The sequence below is a fragment of the Acinonyx jubatus genome, chromosome A1 (genome assembly GCF_027475565.1).
Source record: "Acinonyx jubatus isolate Ajub_Pintada_27869175 chromosome A1, VMU_Ajub_asm_v1.0, whole genome shotgun sequence".
NCBI lineage: Eukaryota > Metazoa > Chordata > Mammalia > Carnivora > Felidae > Acinonyx > Acinonyx jubatus.
Window position 1 is genome coordinate 21,309,973 of NC_069380.1, and position 16,418 is coordinate 21,326,390.

The following is a 16,418-nucleotide window of genomic DNA, read 5'->3' on the forward strand; positions in this document are numbered from 1 at the left end:
TTGTGAATTTTCCAATTTTCCTTCTGTTATTGACTTCTAACTTCATCCCATTGTAGTCAGAGGAGATACTTTATATGATATCTATCTTTTACAGTCTATTGAGACTTAATGTGTGGCCTAAAATATGGCATGGCTGTGGGGAACCCATTGAGCTATTCAAACGTGTGAAAACCTGGAAGTCCTCATGAGTTGCCTATGTTTGGGCAGCCTTTAAAGAATTGGGACAACTGGACAATTCTAAGGTCCATTCTCCCAAGCAACTCAAAATCCCCAAGAGGATTAATTCCCCAGTGCCCAGAGCAGCAGCTGGCTTAATAGTACAGCCTTGGATTCGTTCTCCTTCCTTCTTGCCTTTACCCAGACACTAGTCCCATTCCTTGGGGTAATTTCCTAAATAAATACCAATAAGTTCTGTTTCTTTTTTTTTTTATGTTTATTTATTTTTGAGAGAGAGAGAAAGACACACAGAGAGAAAGAGGGCATGAGGCAGGAGGGGCAGAGAGAGAGGGAGACACAGCATCTGAAGCAGGCTCCAGGTTCTATGTTGTCAGCACAGAGCCTGATGCATGGCTGGAACTCACAAACCATTAAGATCATGACCTGAGCTGAAGTCTGATGCTTAACCGACTGAGCCACCCAGGTGCCCTCAGTAAGTTCTGTTTCAAAGTCCAACCAGGGAAGCAGAAAGTACTGAGTATTTTATTTTATTTTATTTTACTTTATTTTATTAAAAACAATTTTTTAAACTTTATTTATTTTTGAGAAAGAGACAGAATGCAAGAAGGGAGGAACAGAGAGAGAGGGAGACACAGAATCTGCAGCAGGCTCCAGGCTCTGAGCCATCAGCACAGAGCCCGATGCAGGGCTCAAACTCACAAACTGTGAGATCATGACCTGAGCCAAAGTTGGACCCTTAACCAACTGAGCCACCCAGGTGCCCTGAAAGCACTTAGTATTTTAAACAGAGGGACTGTATTCAGAGGAATGGTTATGTGTGTGATAGAAGAAGCTGAGAAGCTGACAGGGGGCAGAGAGACCAGTCAGAAGCCATGACCTCAAGGCAGGAGGGATTAAGGACAGAGGTGATGCCAGTAAGGCCTGGAAGATGGAAGAATCACAGTGGACCCGTCCAGCAGGAGCTGTAACCATAGAGGAGACGCCTCTGCTGCTGGAGGTGCTGACCTCCACTCTCTGGTTGGCGGAACGCAGCCCAAAGCCAGCCGATATGGGAGCCTGGGAAATGCAGCCCGCAGGGATCAGTTCACTGCAGCAGGGCAGAGAGCAGGGACAGGGCAAAGAAGGGATACAGGACAAACTGGTCTGGACTGACACAAAGGAACAGGCAGGAGATTAGGAAGCAAAAGAGACTGAGACTGAATGGCCGGAGAAGTCTAATGGATCAGAGAGCCTGAGTAACTGACCCAGAATTACTTAGTCAGTGGTAGATAGGATGAGAATCTAAAGTTCTTACTTTTTACACTTAAGAAGTATACTTCTTACACTTGAGTGAACTCAAGAACATAATACTGAATATTAATGTCCATAAACTAAACACAGAATTGATTTTACATTAATGAGAAACTCTTGACCTTGGGCACAGTCTCACAGGAGGTTACAATAGATGCTTCAAGCTACGGTATGTAGGGCCCTCCTTCGTGGCTCAGGGTAGGAAATCAGTATAATTTCAGGGAAACAGGGAAGGTTGTTAATACCTTCTAGAGTCTTTTGTTATCTATTGTTTGCTGCCTACTATTCTACCTTCAAAGTATTTTTTTTCTAAAATGTTTTGACTCCTATTTAGGCAAATCCTACAGGGAAGGATAATACATTGACATTTTCTAAAAGTTATCTAACACAACTGTTTATACATAGAAAGCCCTATGGAATAATTAGTGAGTGAACAAATTGTTAAGAGTTCCAGTTTACATCCTGGTGATGAGGTCATATAATAATGGTCCCATGGAGGATGGCTTATGAGACATGGAGAGCTCCAGAATAGTGAGGAACAGTTTGAGGAAGAAGTAGGAGGTACCATCAACTAGTAAAAAGGTGAAGACAAGATAATCTGGGGGCCTGAAATCTAATGTTACTCTTTGGTTTTTTTTTTCCTAGCGACAACAGCAACATTTTCTATTGCAATACAACTTTTCTAGGTGCTGTAGACACCCAGGAAGGAGAAAGAGAAGGAATTCATAGATAGAATTCCCAGGCATGAGGAAACTCCCTCCAGTACAGAAGGGAGCAAGAAGTGATGTGATGAGGCAGTAAGAGACCAAAAGCAGAAGCAGTGAATATCTCAGTCCTACTGACTACTACCAAGGAGAAAAAAATCTTCAACGAGTAGTGGATTGAGTCTGGACAGATTGCAAAGAAACACAGGATTCGGAGGCAGAGGCTTCAGGGAATTTGGGGTAAAGGACTTATTCTCCTGATTATGAACTTAAAAATAAGGGTGATGAAGAGGAGGAGGAGGATGCTTACCTTATTGGGTTATGTGGATTCAAATCCCCATCCTAATTTTTCTCATCATTAGTTTCCAGTTCAGAATTCCAATTTCCAGTACGGAAACTCACTTTTCTTTGAAGTGTCCTTTCCAAGGGCTATCCTTTGCTGAAATTTGTCTTAGAGTCAACTTGCTGCAAGTAAAGCCTTTTTGTCCTTGGTCCCCAACCCCAAGACTGATACTGGGGGATTAGGGACATGACACCACTGAGGATACCCACCTTCCCACAGAAAGCTAGAAGTGTTTGGCTAATATTTGGATATTATTTTCATGTCATTTGGTAAGGACTAAAAGGACATGTGGTTGAGTAAATAAATGGGGGAGAATAGACAAATCTCCTATGTAGAATTCCAACTGATTTATGTAGGTATCCACTCAAGAATGTGGAACATAATTAACTGTGGGCTGTGCATAGTGACTTTTTTCCAGAGTACATAGAGAAAGTATGGGTGGGAGGGAATAACTTTACTGTGGAGAAACCTGACAAATACCACCTCAGCCAGATGACCAAGGTCAACGTCAGTAGCCAAAAATGATGTTGGTAGGGGTGCTTGGCTGGCTCAGTAAGTAGAGCATACAACACCTGATCTTGGGGTTGGGGATTCAAGCCCCATGTTGGGAATAGAAATTACTTAAAAATGAAATATTTTTTAACTGATGTTGACAGAATGTACATTTGATATGATGTGATGAAAATAACATTTTGTATCTGTGATCTTACTCCCCAAAACCCACTACCCCACTCTAATTATGAGAAAAATACCCAATTCTAATAGAAGGCCATTCTACAAAATACCTGACCAAACTAATGAGCAAAAGTGTCAAGGTCATCAAAATCAAGGAAAGTCTAAGAAACTGTCACAGCCACGAGGAACTTCAGAAGACATGATTACTAAGTGTAATGTGGTATTCTAGACAGGATCCTGGAATAGAAAAAGGATATTAGGTAAAAAACTAAGGAAATTTGAATAAGGTATAGACTTTAGTTAATAATGTATCAATTTTGATTCATTAAATGTAACAAATGTACAATACTAATGCAAGAAGTTAGCTCTAGGGCAAAGTAGGTGGGGAATATATGCAAACCCTGTACTATCTCTGCAATTTTTCTTTAAATCTATATTTGCCTAAAAATAAAGGCTTATTTTTTTTAAGTTTATTAAGAAGAGGGGCACCTGGGTGGCTCAGTCAGTTAAGCATCTGACTCTTGATTGCAACTCAGGTCATGATCTCACAGTTTGTGAGGTCGAGCCCTGCATGGGGCTCCACACTGGGCGTGGGGGCTGCTTGAGATTCTCATCCTCTCCCTCTGCCCTGCTCGTGTTTCTTTTTTTTCTCTCTCTCTCTTTCTGAAAAAAGAAAAAGAAAAAAGAAAACTTAATTGAGAAGAAAAACAAAACAAGCAAGAATAATAGAAGAGATACCCCAGTGCAGTATACAATTAATTGACGAAGTGTAGAGAAGATAATTGTTCTGGAAGTTCAGTGGAGGGAGAGAAATGATTTCAGACTATAGCTGCTAACAAATGCTTTATGGTAACAGTGGGACGTGAAATGTCTCTTGAAGACTGAGAGGATGTTTACAAGTACAAATTAGACCAACTTTATCTAATGAGTAGAGTTGACCCGTGAACAACAGAGGTTTCAACTGTGCAGGTCCATTTATATATGGATTACTGTACAGTACTAGAAATGTATTTTCTCTTCCTTAAGATTTTCTTTCTTTCTTTTTTTTTACATTTATTCATTTTTGAGAGACAGAGAGAGACAGACCACAAGTGGGGGAGGGGCAGAAGGGAGGGAGACACAGAATCCGAAGCAGGCTCCAGGCTCCGAGCTGTCAGCACAGAGCCCGACATGGGGCTCAAACTCACAAACAGTGAGATCATGACCTGAGCCGAAGTCGGACACTTAACCGACTGAGCCACCCAGGTGCCTCTTCCTTATGATTTTCTTAAAAACATATTCTTTTCTCTAGCTTAGTTTATTGTAAGAATACAGTCTATAATATGTATAACATACAAAATATGTGTTAATTGACTATGTTAATGGTAAGACTTCAAGTCAACAGTAGCCTACTAGTAGTTAAGTGTTTGGGGAGTCAAAACTTACATGTGGATTTTCGACTGAGCTGGGGGGTCAGTGCCCCTAACCCCCACATTGTTCAAGGGTCAACTATAATTGTAATGTCTTGATTAACTAATTGATGAATTGGTCTCTAAGTCCAAAATGAAACTGAAAATTATGGATATTAGTTGGTAATATATAAGTGCTGGTGTTACACTATATATCTTAAGGTCAGCCTCTGAATGCAAAAGGCATTTCCTTATTCGTGTCATTTCTTAAATGTTTTTTTGAATTAAAAAAATTTCTTTTAACAAGACAAATAAGAACATGTGAAAAACCCTTTGATCAGCCTCTACCTAGACTACTCCATAAGCAGAGTAGTAATATTTATTTCTTCAAATAGTAACAAGTAATGACATTAATTCAGAATAATTACAAGAGAAAATCTGAAAGCCCCAAGAGCTTGCATATCTTTGCATCTGAGGTACCTGGCATCATACTCGCCTCTCCTGGTTCAAGTCTAATCTTTATGACCCCTTTTTCTCAATCGCTTTTACCACCTCTGCCTCCATCTGCTCGTTAGGAACCAAAACAGATGTGAACAGGGAGGCGCCTGGATGGCTCAGTCAGTTCAGCGGTGGACTCTTTGTTTCAGCTCGGGTAATGATCTCACGGTTTGGTTTATGAGTTTAAGCCCTACCTTGGGCTCGGTGCTGACGGTGCGGAGCCTGCTTGGGATTCTGTCTCTCTCTGCTCCTCCCCTCATCTCTCTCAAAGTAAATAAAGAAACTCAAAAGAAAACAGATATGAACAGGTCTGGAGACTGTAGGAAAATATATGCAGCACTCTAGCAATACATTTAAAAATACAGAGGAAATTGAAGCCTTCCTAATAAACTATAATTTACCAAAACTGATCCAAGAAAAGGAAGAAAATCTAAACAGATCAATACCCATAGAAGAGATTAGAAGAGTAATTTAAATATAACCTTTGAAAAAACAGGCTCAGGTGGCTCTGTGACTGTGTTCTATCTCCCCTTTAATGCTACTTACAGTAGCCAGTTAGGGGGCTGTTGATTACCAGTCTGCCAAGGGATAAGGGGCTTACCCTAAAACATAAATGAACATATTGCTTCCTTCAGAAAGTCTTGCTTTAAAAAAAGAAAAAAAAAAAAAAACTCAGCTGATTTTATTACTGCTGTCCTGAACTGACCCCTTTGGATTTAGTAAGTCAACCTGAGGGTCCTAGGAAATACCAGAGAAGAGAATCTTTGGAAGAACATGAACTTTTCATGTACTGGGATACATATTTTCAAATGAATATTTGAGTATTAAATATGTTGTGGTCCTATTTTATCCTAAGCCGATGAGATAGATATGTATAGCAGTTGGTTGTGTATTACTGTTATAGGTTGGTGGGAAGGATATATATTTTTTAACACTGTGAATTTAGACATCCAGAATCAAGCACTCTAGGATATATACTTTCAGAAAATTTTCTTGTGTAAATGTACAAATGTGGATATGAGGCAGAGTTAGGATCCCCCAAATTAAATACTATACAAGCTATTTTGTAGTCCGCTTTTTTTCACTTAAAAAATGTGAATAATTTTCCATATCAAAATTGATCTACATCACGTATAATAACTGAATTATATTCCATTGGATGGATGTACTATAATTTTTTGATCAGTTCCATGTTAATGAATAATTTGACTGTCTTCAATGTAAGTTTATTTCATTATTTTGCGAGAGAGAGAGAAAAAAACAAGCATGAGCCGGGGAGGGGCAGAGAGCGAGGGAGAGAGAGAATTTCAAGCAGGCTCCACACTGTCAGCACAGAGCCTGACTCTGGGCTTGAATTCATGAACCAGGAGATCATGACCTGAGTGGAAACCAAGAGTCCGACATTTTACTGACTGAGCCACCCAGGCACCCCAGAATATTTTCGACTTTAAAATATTGTAAATATCATAATAGAGAACAACCATATGTCCATTCCTGGTACTACCACCCTCATGATCTCTTCTAGAACTGTCGCAATGTCTTGATAAATAATGTCATTTTGGCAACAAAAAAAAAAAAAAAGAAGAAACAAAGTCAGCTGAACTAAACAATGTATACTTAATGACAAAGTTGATTTACATTGTCATGCCTGCAGATCACATTTTGAGTAGCATTGCTTCAATAAGTAGATAATCTCTATGTTATGTAGACTATTTTAGCTCATTAAGACCAAAAAAAAAAAAATCTTAAAAATCCTTTAAACATTGTGTGAGGTTATCATAAGCTTAAAATCCAATCATGGGTGTAACAAAAACAAATAAACAAAAAGAACAAAAGAAAGGGTAACAGAGAAAAGGAAGAGAGAAACTGCAAGTCTGGAGATCTAGAAGAGAAGGAGACAGAGCCCTGACTCTAGGAGATTCCCTTCTCGTGGAAGGAGATTGCCGGGAGAGTACAAAGAAAACACTAGCAAGCTCTGTGAAGGGGATAAAATAGAGCACGTCGTGGAGAGGGACGGGAATGGAGAAGATCTGCTTTAACTGCTCGAGAGAAGCTTTTTTGATTCTCTGCAAATTTACCCCCTCTTCTCATCCCCTTGCTATCCCACAGCTCAGCACTGACCTCTCAGATCGTTACTGAGGTCCTTTGGCACAAGGACAGGATTATCCCTTTTCCTGTCACAGGATAGGTGTTCAAAAAATGCTTATTGAATTGCACAAAGGCTCTCATCTGATCCTAACGGTAACACTGAAGTAGCCATTAGCGTCTCCTGTTTTACCAAGGAGGACGCTGCTTCAGAGTGTTTGAATTCCCAAGGCAGTTCCACGAATATGGGAGCTGGGGTGCTAACGTGGGTCTTTCCCACACTGAAACGCCATCTCCAGAAATGCTGCTGATGGGGGAAGCAAATCTAAGGAGGGACAAAGTCAAAGGCAGGTCACACGCGATCAGTGGCTTTAACCATTGAATACCTTTCCCTCCTTTTTACTTTACCTCTTTTTCCATTCAAATCTCTCCGTTGGAAGCCAATGGCAAGCCTGGTCTTTATATGGTTAAAGCAATTTTAGAATGAACAACCAGAAAAGGAAGAACTAGAGGGGAGATTTCTTCCCAAATGAGATTTGTATTAGAACTAAATCCCAAATTCAGGCTGACCTGATACTGTGGGTCAGCTAGGATGTTCCCTGGAGAATACACCAAACCCGTCTCTATGTCCCACTCCCCACCAAGATAGCAGATACTGGAGATGAGGCGTCACGGATCCCAGGATCCAGTGCCTCCCAAACTCTCCTCACTTGTGCCTGGGCCCTGAACTTTTGAGTCTTCTCCCCACCCCTACCAGGAAAAGACCTACAGCCACCGTTGAACAGGTGCACAGAGTGGACACAACTGTTCAAGACCACAGAGGAGACTCCTGGGACAGCCTCCACAGCCAGAAGGAAACTGCCCTGGGCTTTCTAAACAAGCACATTCTCACATCTTGTAATGGTGTCACAGCTAGGGTGGAATCTTCTAAGTGTCAGGAAACGTAAGTACTTCAGAAGTTCTTTTAAGTACAATTGTCTCTGGGCGACAACTTTTCCACTTCCCTCTTCCCCAGCCCCGTCCAGCTTCAAAGCCTTTCCTGGGAGACAAATGTATTCCTCTAAAAGCACTCCCTTCTTCATTCTTAACTACAAGTCCTCTTTGGAAAGCCATGATCAAGCAGTTGGATAGTATTGATTTCTAAGTACTTTCTTTCGTTTTTCTTAGTTAATTTTTTTGAATAGATGATTTAGGTACATTCTGAAAAGCGCAACCGACTAAAAGGTATATAGTGAAATATGTCTCCCTTTTTTTTTTTAATTTTTTTTTAACGTTTATTTATTTTTGAGACAGAGAGAGACAGAGCATGAACAGGGGAGGGGCAGAGAGAGAGGGAGACACAGAATCTGAAACAGGCTCCAGGCTCTGAGCTGTCAGCACAGAGCCCGACGCGGGGCTCGAACTCACGGACCGTGAGATCATGACCTGAGCCGAAGTTGGACGCTTAACAAACCAAGCCACCCAGGCGCCCCTGTCTCCCTTTTATCTTGATACGAATCTACTACAGATTCTGAAATGTCCTATGCATATTCAAGCTCTCTTTTTCTTCTTTTATGCATATGGTAACATAATAAATACTCTGTTTTTCATCTAAGTATCTAGGAGATGAGCCTATGTATGTTCAGGTGGATCTTTCCAAAGGTTTTTGTGGCTGGAGAGTGTTGCATTTTGTGGATGGACTATTTGGGGTTGAGGTCTGGGCCTTGTGTCAAACCATGACTTCAGATAATATATCCCACTGTCTTATATAATCTTAGGATAGATTTACGCCTGAGACCTTAGGACAGGGGCACCTGGGTGGCTCAGTTGGTTGAGCGACCAACTTCAACTCAGGTTGTGATCTCGCAGTTTGTGAGTTCGAGCCCCCCGTCGGGCTCTGTGCTGACAGCTCAGAGCCTGGAGTCTGCTTCGGATTCTGTGTCTCCCTCTCTCTACCCCTCCCCTGCTCATGTTCTGTGCCTGTCTCTCAATAATAAATAAATGTTGAAGAAAAAAATTTTTAAAAAATAACTTAGGACAAAAATGCTTAACTGAAGACATCTAATCAAACAATTGTTTGATTATGAGACGCTCAAGAAGACAGCTCTGGTGAAAGAATATGCTCTCCTAGCATTTTATTTTATTTTATTATTTTAGAGAGAGAGCACGTGCACGCACACATGCACATGTGCGAGTGGGAGAGGGGCAGAGGGCGAGAGACAATCCTAAGCAGGCTCCATGATCAGCGTCAAGCCCAACTCAGGGCTCAGTCCCACCAACCGTGAGATCGTGGCCTAAGCTGAAATCAAGAGTGGGATGCTCAACCGAGACACCCAGGTGCCCCTCTTCTAGCATTTTATATGCACCTTCATTAGGCTAAGGGGCAGGGCCCCCACCTCCTTGGTTTTGGGGCCTATAGGCATTTATGCCCAGGGAAATGGGGCAAGCTGTCCAAGTGGGGAATTAAATGTGTTCCGCTGAAGCAGAGATTTGTCTCAATTTTTACCTGTATCAAGGTACTAATTGTTTTCATTTATGACGAATGTCCTTTAAACTGTTGTCCATTTGTTCCCTCGTGGAGAGGCAGAGGTAGTCAAGGGTTAGGGAAGATGGGATCAAATGAATATGTAAGGAGGAAGACTCCCAGGTAGGAAGGCTGCCAGCGCTAAGCTGAAGGGGGATGGGAAGGTGGGGTGGAGCAGATACTAAGTGCAGGCAGATTCCAGGTGGTGTAGCAAGGGGCCCAGACAGGTACGGCCACACCCCCACCCTAAGGCAGCTGTTGCACCTCACCTGTCCTCCTGCCCCGAAGCTGCCCTACCTCCCCTTTGCCCCCAGGACTGCCAGTTCCCGGGACTGAAGGCCATTTCTCTGACTCCTGAGGGAACGCCCCGGTTTTCTAATGCCTAGGATGGCCTGACCGTGACCCTGAAGAATGGAGAGACCAGGCTGGATGCTCCTCACTCTGGGCCAAGTTGGAGGGGACCATGCTGTTACATGTAAAACCCACAGGAAATACCTTATCATACTGTCTGTGAATCACTTTAAGATAAAGCAGCCTAGGGAGTCAGCTGTATATGCTTGTTGGTTTGGGTCTGTATCCTAGGGATGGTTAGCTACTGTCTTGGATCCGTGGTCATCTGTCTTCTTTGCCCCATCTGCAGTATCTAAGGAAGTTGCTCACCCCTCCTCCTTGGAACACTTTCAGGACCTCAGGCTCCCTAGGGGCTCCTGCTGCCTTCATGCTCCTGTTTCTCAGCCTCCTTTGCTGGCTCCTGCTCCTGACCTTTAGATATCTAAGGGACCCAGGATCACTCCTTGAACCTCATCTGCTTTCTGTGTCTTCTCATTCGGTTGTTTCACTGCTCTCAATCCCGTCTCCACACTGATGACTCCCAGATTTATCTGTCCAGGCAGGACCTCTTCTCTGAACTTGAAACCCTTCTACTCGCCCACCTAACAGCTCCAATATCTCACTGGCCTCTCCAAACCAACACCATTTGCCCCTCAAAAGCTGTTTCTCTCACTTTCTTTTCCATTTCATTAAATGGCAAGTCCTTTCTAGAAGTTGTGGCTTTGACAAAAAATAATAAAAGATAAAACAAAACAACACGACCCTGGAGAGCCATCCTTCCCTCTCATCTGCCACACTTCCCATCTCTCTCTCAGCCTGAAAAACACTCATCACAGTGACCTATGAGGCTAGCGGCTGGTTATGTGACTGAATTTAGTCCTGATCCAGACTTGGTGCTGAAGCAATGGGGAGTTAGGGGCTTACGTCCCCCCCACAAACTTCTCACTTTGGAGGCTACAAATATTTGTCACTAGAGTCTAACAATGGAAGGACTGTGGGCTTAGGTCAGTCGCAATTAGTTTTATTCCCTTGCAATTCATGGTTTCAACAGCTGTTTGCTGAGGAGTTACTCTGTGCCAGACCCTGTTCTAGGTGTGTGGGACACAGATGCAACAAAATAGACAAAAGCCTCTGCTCTCTTGGAACTTACATTCCAGATGGCAAACAAAATATCATCCAGTAAGTTACACAGTATTTGAGGTTTTAAGGTTCTGCCGAGAAAACTAAGGCAGGGGAGAAGGATAGAGAATATTTGGGAGGGAAGGGGGTTCTGTGTTCAGTGTTGGATAGGACGTCCAGGGGTTGTGTCATTGAGCAAGTGACATTTGAATGAAGATGACATGAGGAGTGTGCCAGCAGTGTTTGGGGCCCAGACTGTGTGCCAGTGTGTGCCAGGCATGGGGCAATGATGTACCCTACTCCCTCGGGCCCTGCAAGAGTCGTCTGCTGTGATCCTAATAGAGGTGCAGAGGAGGAGGGTGTGCCTGGAGTGGAATGAATGATGGCAATAGGAGGAATGGGCTCCGAAGGGGAGCCAGTCTGACTCTGGTCACCGAAAAGGTTTACAAACTGTAGCAGTGCATACTCCCAGCACCCAGATTCTGGTCTCGAAAATTCAATCTGTCACTAAAGGGAAGCAGGGCTTCTCTGCATAATTGCTGATCCCAGAGCTGGGGCAAGAAATGGACATTTCATCATACTAGAAAGCAAAAGAAGCTTTCAGAGACTATGGGTCATGTCCAAAAGATTAGGTTAGGAACCAATGTAAAGAGACTTCCAAAGTTCAAGGATGGAATAGTTTGAGTCTCTGCAGTGGATTGAAATACATCAAATATGTTAAAATCCTTGAGTTTATAATTATGCCAAGGGAAAAAAAAACTCTCATAGGTCACCTTTACAGGTTGCTAGGGAACCAACTCCTTACTCTGAAAACGGATTTAAAAAGGGAAAGAAGCGAGCATTTGTCTTGTCTTTTCTATATGAACTGTATCTCAGGATAGCTAAATTGTTGTTGAGGAAAAGTTCTTCTTTTAGAAGCATTCCAGCTAACAGATGAAGGAGCAGTGGGAGAACTAGGGTACCATAATTTTATAATCCTTAATAAAATAATAGATCTGTGATGATTGTCAATGGCTATTAAAAATTATCAAGGGAAAAGCTCATGGGGAAATGTTATAAAAAATCTTATTTTTTTTATTTTTAAACTACTTTAAATTATTTTTATTGTTTAATTTTATTTTTATTTCTTTACATTTTAATTTTTAATTTTTTTTTTAAATTTTAGCTTATGGGGAACTTTTAAAATGAATGGATCAGGCTGTCACTGTCTAAATCCACTAATCAAATCTCAACATCCCCAAAGAGGAGACCACTAGACATCATGCACTCATGATGTGATGAGAGAGGAATTTCACAGGCCATCTGTGAAGTATCCTTGTCAAACAATGCAACCTGGATTAATCGAGATCTAAATGATACTTTTTAGGAAATACAGGTCTTAGGGAAATACGTTGGATGATGCCACACAGATGCAATCAGCAAAACGCAGAATGTGGGAAACTCTATGGGGCAAATGACCCAGTTTCTCCAACAAATACATTATAAGGGGAAAAGGAAAGGCAGGGGAGCCCTTAAATTAAAAGAGACCTAGAAGATACAGTAACCAGCTGCAAGGAGTGGATCATGTTGGGACACTAACTAAAAAAAGAAAAGAAAGAAAGAAAGAAACTGAGAAAATTGAGGAAAGTTGAACACTGATTGAATATTTGACAATATTAATTCATGACTGTTGAAGTTCGGTGATGGTCTATTGCACTATTTTCTCCATTTTGTGTGTGCTTGAAATGTTCCATAATATAAAGCTTAAAAACAGAGTGTGGGGAGGGAGGGATACTCACGTACATAGGAGTCATTAAGAAAGATTTTCTATGATAAATGGGAATAATAATCACTATTTTCTAAGTACAGGGCCAACAGGTAAGTCACTCTTTGCTGTTTCTTCTTTAGTAACCAATACTGTAATCAGTAACTTACTGTAGACCCTAAAGGACTATTTCAGGGAAGATATGCTGCTCTTCATGAACAAAAGGGCTTAGCTCCAATGTGATTAGTCCTGCAGGCAGGCTTTTTTCAGCTACCTTAGCAATGACCAGGGCCAGTGCTTGGCTGGATGATGAAACCGTGAGAGAGGTATAGAATGCTTCTGTACCACCTTCCTACTGCCTCTCTCAGGTCTTCCTGCCTCTTCCATACTCTTTTGCCACAAAGGAGCAGGGCTACTTTGTCCAGTTGAGCAGGCTGTACACTGCACAACTCTAGGGAAATACAGAGCCTGTGTGAATGGTACCCCTTGGACTTAGGCAGCACGGAAACCCTTAGCAGCAGCCTAGTCACTTCATGTCATCTCGGAGTTTGGGACTCCTTAGCCTTAACCAGGGCTATTTCCTCAGGACCCTACTTTCAGTCTCTGCTAAGGTCAATGAGTAATAATGGTGTAAATCATATTAGATTTTTTTTTTTTAATGTAGGCTTTCACGCCCAGCACAGAGACCAAGGTAGGGCTTGAACTCATGACCGTGAGACCAAGACCTAAGCTGAGATTGAGTCTGACACTTAACTGACTGAGCCACCCAGACACCCCCATATGAGCTCTTTAAGTTGGCATTTTTCTAGTATTTCTACCGATATCTTTCTCCCACCTATAAAATTCCCATATGTGTTAGTCAAGATAGGCTGAAAGCTCCCAGATCTTAGTAGTTGAACAAAATGGGTTTTGTTTCTTGCCTCCATCATAGTCCAGTATGAGGGTAGGGTAGAAAGGGATCTGCCTCTTCCTCTTTCAGGCTCCATCATCAGCCATCACCTCCTTCCCTGAGTCTACTGCAAGAGAAGAAAGTGTGACAAGGCATCTCCATCCAAATGGCCTCTGACCGGAGGTGACACATATCCCTTTGACTCACAATCCATCAGCAAGAACATGTGGAGGAACAGAGTGCCAAGGAAGGTGGTGCTGATGTGTCAGAATAACCAGCTAGTCTCAGCTACACCATGGGCGGTGGCCGTGCCTTATTCCAGTTAAATTAACCAGCCTCCACTGCAGGATGCTGACACTGACAGGAGGAGTTCCTGGCCCCCCAGAGAGGTGAGGGAGAGGGAGATTTCTGCTGGGACACCCTTCTGGTGCTTTTATAACTCTGTGGCTATGCTTCTTCCTCCACCTGCTAGTGGTAATTGCTCTTTCAGAACAGGAAAACTTGGACAGGGAGGTATTTGGTTCTATTCCTTTCCCTAGCTAGAGGCTCAGAGGTTTTTAATTTGAGGGAGGAGGTCCATGATACACTTCAACAGATTGGTGATTCCCTGAAAACCATATGTAAAATTTGTGTCAATGTACGATTTTCTGAGAAAAGTGTCCATGGTTTGGCACATTTAATGAATATTCTTCCTAAAAACTCACAAAGGAAAAAAATTAAAAAATATATACAAAAATTAAAACGCACAAAGAGGTCTGCATTACTTAGTGTTCTCCAGAGAAACAGAACCAATAGGATGTATGTGTATGTCTGTGCACACACACACACACACACACACACACAGAGGGAGAGAGAGACAGAGCACGATTACAGAATTGGCTCACATAGGCCCGGAATCTGGCTGTCTGGAGACCCAGGAAGAGCCAATGCTGAAATCCAAGTCCAAAGGCTGTTTGGCTGGAAAATTCCCTCTTGCTTAGGGGAGGTCAGTCTTTTGTTCTATTCAGGCCTTCAACTGATTGGATGAGGCTCACACACATTATGGAGGGCAATCTGTTTTACTCAAAGTCCACCTATTTAAATGTTAATCTCATTCAAAAGCACCCTCCCAGAAACATCCAGAATAACGTTTGAGCACCTATCTGGGCACCATGACCCAGCCAGTTTGATGAATAAAATTAACCATCACAGGAATCTTGACCCCCCCCACCCCCCCCACCAAAAGAGGTAGAGACTAGTAACTATATTCTAGTATATTCTAAGAAACTTCCACCATCCTCCTTCCTTCTCTATAGTCAAGCTTCCATGATCACCCAGTTTCTGTGCCTGGCCCTAGAATAGCTTACTTATTTTGGTGACATGTAGAAAATCTGCCAAACAACTCCCTTCTAGCAACTTCCATCTATTCCACACTGAAAGAATTGGGGCAGGAATTCCCAGTCCAGTTTTAGTAAATGTTAAATAATGTTAAAGAAAGCATTAGTTTTCTCCTGGAAAAAAAGGAAAGTTTTGACAAAATCTCCGGAAATGTTGCTTAATGCAAATATTTTGGCCTTCCCACCTGGGTATGCCAATGATAGTATGTGATTGCCTAAGGTGTGTCTCTTTAATGTTTCTATCTTCCATCCTTGCCTCTAGTTGTTTGTCTTGAATAAACCCTCCAGCCAAATGAAGTCCTTGAAATCGCAGATTATACTTTATCCCTTTGCCATTCTCTACAGTGTTGAAAACGCTGCTGGTGCAGGCAGGAACGCTGATTAACTGGTGGCGTTGTCACATTCTGTTTTGTTTGACTCCACTAATATTAAGCCACCAGCCAGCCCTCGTATTAAAAATAGCCCAGATTTATCTTTCAAGGTTGTCACCTAGCTTTGACATCTCTACCTTGCTTTTCCAGACAGAGCTTCACATAAAGAAAACTGAGGTGCAGGGCTGGGGCAAGAAACGTCTTCCTTTGTGGCTGTTTCTTCGCATAGGTAAAGTCTGGTGGTTTAATGCAGGTATTCTCTCCCATCCTCCTTACCCTAACTTCATTTTCATCTGAAAGAGTGCAATGAGCTCTGTCTTCATTTTCATCTGAAAGAGTGCAATGAGGAAAGGGCGCTTAGTGCCTGGTGGATTGGTGTGTATTCTCCGGTGCGCCTACTTATCCTAGAGTGCACAGTGGCTAAGACTTCCCTTCCTTGCCCTGAGAAAGAAAGGATGCTCTGTTCTATAAAGTCCTGAGGGGCCTCGATGGGTCAACACTGCTCTATTAATACAGAATGGGATGACTCACCAGCTGTTGTTTCACTGCTTTCAGCAGACACATTGAAACATTTGCAAAATAGCAAAGGCTTCTGGATGGGAGGGGACGTGGCTCACAATCCAGACCACCCAGCAGGCACCTCAGGTAATGGGCTTGCACCTGACCCAGGTAGAAATTCAATAACACATCAAGGGGTTGGCATGATCAGTCTGTGCCATTTGGGAAACCACAACACCCTCGTTTTCCTTCCCTATCACTTCCTTTTCCTCATTATTTTCCCCCTCCTCTTGTACAACCATAGATCTCTCTAAAAACCTATTCAGAAGGAGCTGTTAGATTAAATAAAGTAAAAACAAATCCAGTTAAAAGATAGCAAACGTTGCCTTGATATAAAATTTGCCCTGTAGAGCCCACAGCATGACCTA

General features: G+C 42.3%; 1 long non-coding RNA gene across 1 annotated transcript; it reads left to right on the forward strand.

Moving 5' to 3' along the window:
• Window positions 1-6,516: 6,516 nt before the first annotated feature.
• LOC128314035 (uncharacterized) lies at window positions 6,517-15,755 on the forward strand. Its single transcript, XR_008295372.1, has 3 exons — window positions 6,517-8,103; window positions 9,978-14,134; window positions 15,643-15,755. It is a non-coding gene; the product is annotated as an uncharacterized LOC128314035 (long non-coding RNA).
• The last annotated feature ends 663 nt before the right edge of the window (window positions 15,756-16,418 follow it).